At 54.8% G+C, this 5,000-nt stretch overlaps 2 non-coding genes across 2 annotated transcripts; both read left to right on the top strand.

Moving 5' to 3' along the window:
• Window positions 1-2,425: 2,425 nt before the first annotated feature.
• On the top strand, window positions 2,426-4,318 carry LOC126318511 (small subunit ribosomal RNA). Its single transcript, XR_007557333.1, has one exon. It is a non-coding gene; the product is annotated as a small subunit ribosomal RNA (ribosomal RNA).
• A 368-nt stretch (window positions 4,319-4,686) lies between these two features.
• On the top strand, window positions 4,687-4,841 carry LOC126318526 (5.8S ribosomal RNA). The gene has a single exon (XR_007557346.1). It is a non-coding gene; the product is annotated as a 5.8S ribosomal RNA (ribosomal RNA).
• Window positions 4,842-5,000: the final 159 nt, after the last annotated feature.

Below are 5,000 nucleotides of genomic sequence, written 5' to 3' on the forward strand. Positions count from 1 at the left end.
CCCTTAACCTAACTCAATTTGTCCCTTAACCTAACTCAATTTGTCCCTTAACCTAACTCAATTTGTCCCTTAACCTAACTCAATTTGTCCCTTAACCTAACTCAATTTGTCCCTTAACCTAACTCAATTTGTCCCTTAACCTAACTCAATTTGTCCCTTAACCTAACTCAATTTGTCCCTTAACCTAACTCAATTTGTCCCTTAACCTAACCCACGTTGTCCCTTAACCTAACCCACGTTGTCCCTTAACCTAACCCACGTTGTCCCTTAACCTAACCCACGTTGTCCCTTAACCTAACCCACGTTGTCCCTTAACCTAACCCACGTTGTCCCTTAACCTAACCCACGTTGTCCCTTAACCTAACCCACGTTGTCCCTTAACCTAACCCACGTTGTCCCTTAACCTAACCCACGTTGTCCCTTAACCTAACCCACGTTGTCCCTTAACCTAACCCACGTTGTCCCTTAACCTAACCCACGTTGTCCCTTAACCTAACCCACGTTGTCCCTTAACCTAACCCACGTTGTCCCTTAACCTAACCCACATTGTCCCTTAACCTAACCCACGTTGTCCCTTAACCTAACCCACGTTGTCCCTTAACCTAACCCACGTTGTCCCTTTGCCTAACATAGTTCACTGCTCGGAATCTCTGGTGTCGTTGTTATCCTCATGTAGATGTCTTGCGAGTGTTGCTTACTTTCCACATATTCCCGCTATCCACTGTCAATTGTACTGCAATAGGACTATATCGCCCCCCCCCCCCCCCTCTGCCCCTCTCTTTGTGTCTCCGTCCTCTCAAGCTGGTCGGTCTGGCGTTTGAGTGTTAAATGAGCCTCGCAGCTGTTCAGTTGCGTTCAGATGTCGACGCCCTCAGTGTACGTCGTGGTATGGTCTGTGTCCATTGTCCGCTGATGTCGTACGCGTAACCCACACGCTGTACCGATCATCGGTAGTTACGTACAGAGTGAAGTAGTGTGATACGTGTGACCGTACGCTGGCTGTGCCCAACGGTGTCGAATCTCAATTTCCATATGTTGTGCTCGATGCTACTTGTCTCGTCTCCCAATAACAGCTAGGTTGCACTGTGGTACGCCGTAGAGGCGTGTGGGAGGAACGTACGAACGCATTGTATGTCACCCTGGGTCGCTGGGGGTGGTGGTGCGGTGAGTCAGGTCAGGTCAGCGTGAGCCGTGTGATGTAGTGACGCGTGTATTCCGACTTTGTCGTATTGCCTCACACAAAGTGCTACCCTGGTGGACCGCGTTCCATATCTGGGACATGCCGCAGATGCCGGTTGACAGTGGATCGCGGAAGGGACATCGCATACGTGCGCGGGCCACCTTCCACGTGTTCTCTTCTGCACATGTCGCAGTGTGTATGTGGTCTGATGTAGCGTGTCGTGACACATGACATCCTGGCATGCAAGAATTGTTGAATTCGCAAATGTAGGTGGACATCTACGTTTACTGCCCAAGATACGCAAATGAACTGGAAATCCGTTGTTGAGCGGTTGTTCACGCTGGAGGTGAATCTGTGATGGCGACGATCGGTACAGCTATTAACCGGTTGTTTCAGCGGTACCCGCCACATCCACACACGTGACTAGGCCCATGTGGGTATGAAGCGATACGCGGCGGTGGCTTGGTGGGACTGTTCCCGGCCGGTGAAGGGGGGCCGCCCGGCGTGTTGGCCGCGCGCTGCGTGGGCGCACGCGCAACAGGCGGCTGGTGGGGGGCGCCGAGTGGCAGGAGCGCCAGCCGACGGGCCCGGCAGGCGGCGCAGCTACGCTGCGGCGCACCCTGCACGCGGCGCCTGGCGGCCAAAGTTGGTTCAGCCGAGCCCGGTGCGAAGCGCGGTGGACATCTGCAGTGTGCTGGTCTGATTGAGGACTGTGTGCGTTGAGGATGCGCCGCCGCCTGGCACTCGGCGCCGCGACGCCGTCTGCTGCTCGGTCGCCCCAGCGGTTCTCGCAGGTGGTTTGTATCGCAGTTGTGCGGACGTGTTGGCGCGTGCGCTGTGCTGGGAGAGTTCGCTTCTGCACCCAAGTGGGGCTTTGCCCTTGTGTGGCGCTGGCGTTGGAGCTGCCGGTCACCATAGGTGGCGCGTGTTGTCTCCCGCCGGCAATGCCACGACAGCACGCTCCCGGGCCTCTGTCGGCAGCGGCAAGCTCAGTTGGGAGCAAGGGTGTTCGCACTAAAACCGTCTACTCGCCTAACTCCGGGCGATTGCGCCTCTCTCGAAACCGACCAAGTACCTAGGACGGCGCTGCGCGCCGCCGGGACCTGAGAGGGTTTCGAGGTGTATCGTGCAGGGGAGCTCGGCCTCCTCCTGTTTGCAGAATAATTGAGCGGACGCTTGCGTGTTCGCGCGGGCCCCCGGGACACACTCCCGGGCGGCCGGCTGCTCAGCTCTAGTTGACGCAGCTCCCTGGTTGATCCTGCCAGTAGTCATATGCTTGTCTCAAAGATTAAGCCATGCATGTCTCAGTACAAGCCGCATTAAGGTGAAACCGCGAATGGCTCATTAAATCAGTTATGGTTCCTTAGATCGTACCCACGTTACTTGGATAACTGTGGTAATTCTAGAGCTAATACATGCAAACAGAGTCCCGACCAGAGATGGAAGGGACGCTTTTATTAGATCAAAACCAATCGGATTGGCTTGTCTGGTCCGTTTGCCTTGGTGACTCTGAATAACTTTGGGCTGATCGCACGGTCCTCGTACCGGCGACGCATCTTTCAAATGTCTGCCTTATCAACTGTCGATGGTAGGTTCTGCGCCTACCATGGTTGTAACGGGTAACGGGGAATCAGGGTTCGATTCCGGAGAGGGAGCCTGAGAAACGGCTACCACATCCAAGGAAGGCAGCAGGCGCGCAAATTACCCACTCCCGGCACGGGGAGGTAGTGACGAAAAATAACGATACGGGACTCATCCGAGGCCCCGTAATCGGAATGAGTACACTTTAAATCCTTTAACGAGTATCTATTGGAGGGCAAGTCTGGTGCCAGCAGCCGCGGTAATTCCAGCTCCAATAGCGTATATTAAAGTTGTTGCGGTTAAAAAGCTCGTAGTTGGATTTGTGTCCCACGCTGTTGGTTCACCGCCCGTCGGTGTTTAACTGGCATGTATCGTGGGACGTCCTGCCGGTGGGGCGAGCCGAAGGGGTGCTTTCGCGTCCCGAGGCGGACCCCGTTTAAATCCTACCAGGGTGCTCTTTGTTGAGTGTCTCGGTGGGCCGGCACGTTTACTTTGAACAAATTAGAGTGCTTAAAGCAGGCAAGCCCGCCTGAATACTGTGTGCATGGAATAATGGAATAGGACCTCGGTTCTATTTTGTTGGTTTTCGGAACCCGAGGTAATGATTAATAGGGACAGGCGGGGGCATTCGTATTGCGACGTTAGAGGTGAAATTCTTGGATCGTCGCAAGACGAACAGAAGCGAAAGCATTTGCCAAGTATGTTTTCATTAATCAAGAACGAAAGTTAGAGGTTCGAAGGCGATCAGATACCGCCCTAGTTCTAACCATAAACGATGCCAGCCAGCGATCCGCCGCAGTTCCTCCGATGACTCGGCGGGCAGCCTCCGGGAAACCAAAGCTTTTGGGTTCCGGGGGAAGTATGGTTGCAAAGCTGAAACTTAAAGGAATTGACGGAAGGGCACCACCAGGAGTGGAGCCTGCGGCTTAATTTGACTCAACACGGGAAACCTCACCAGGCCCGGACACCGGAAGGATTGACAGATTGATAGCTCTTTCTTGATTCGGTGGGTGGTGGTGCATGGCCGTTCTTAGTTGGTGGAGCGATTTGTCTGGTTAATTCCGATAACGAACGAGACTCTAGCCTGCTAACTAGTCGCGTGACATCCTTCGTGCTGTCAGCGATTACTTTTCTTCTTAGAGGGACAGGCGGCTTCTAGCCGCACGAGATTGAGCAATAACAGGTCTGTGATGCCCTTAGATGTTCTGGGCCGCACGCGCGCTACACTGAAGGAATCAGCGTGTCTTCCTAGGCCGAAAGGTCGGGGTAACCCGCTGAACCTCCTTCGTGCTAGGGATTGGGGCTTGCAATTGTTCCCCATGAACGAGGAATTCCCAGTAAGCGCGAGTCATAAGCTCGCGTTGATTACGTCCCTGCCCTTTGTACACACCGCCCGTCGCTACTACCGATTGAATGATTTAGTGAGGTCTTCGGACTGGTACGCGGCATCGACTCTGTCGTTGCCGATGCTACCGGAAAGATGACCAAACTTGATCATTTAGAGGAAGTAAAAGTCGTAACAAGGTTTCCGTAGGTGAACCTGCGGAAGGATCATTACCGACTAGACTGCATGTCTTTCGATGTGCGTGTCGTGTCGTGTCGCGCAACACGCTACCTGTACGGCAGTGGCCGTGCGCCGCGTGCGGAACCACGCGTGCCTCTCAAAACTAGCGGAAGTGTTGTTGTTGTGTGGTACGAGCGCTGAAGCTCTGGAGCGGCTGGCCTGCGGTACCTGGCGCCTGGCGCCGGTTTTGAATGACGTTCGCCCGAGTGCCTGTCCGCTCCGGTGTGGAGCCGTACGACGCCCATCGGCTGTGAGGCCGTTGGACACAAAAAAAAATAGTGGAACAGGGGCCGTCAGACGCCTCAGTCCCGCAAATGCTACTGTCTTGAAAGAGACAGTGGGAGACTGAAAAGGAAAAGATCACCCAGGACGGTGGATCACTCGGCTCGTGGGTCGATGAAGAACGCAGCAAATTGCGCGTCGACATGTGAACTGCAGGACACATGAACATCGACGTTTCGAACGCACATTGCGGTCCATGGATTCCGTTCCCGGGCCACGTCTGGCTGAGGGTCGGCTACGTATACTGAAGCGCGCGGCGTTTGTCCCGCTTCGGAGACGTGGGAGTGTCGTGGTCGCCTGTGTGGCCGGCCGCGTCTCCTTAAACGTGCGATGCGCGCCCGTCGCCTGGCGGTTCGCATACCGGTACTTTCTCGGTAGCGTGCACAGCCGGCT

The sequence above is a fragment of the Schistocerca gregaria genome, unplaced genomic scaffold (genome assembly GCF_023897955.1).
Source record: "Schistocerca gregaria isolate iqSchGreg1 unplaced genomic scaffold, iqSchGreg1.2 ptg000670l, whole genome shotgun sequence".
Taxonomy (NCBI): Eukaryota; Metazoa; Arthropoda; class Insecta; order Orthoptera; family Acrididae; genus Schistocerca; species Schistocerca gregaria.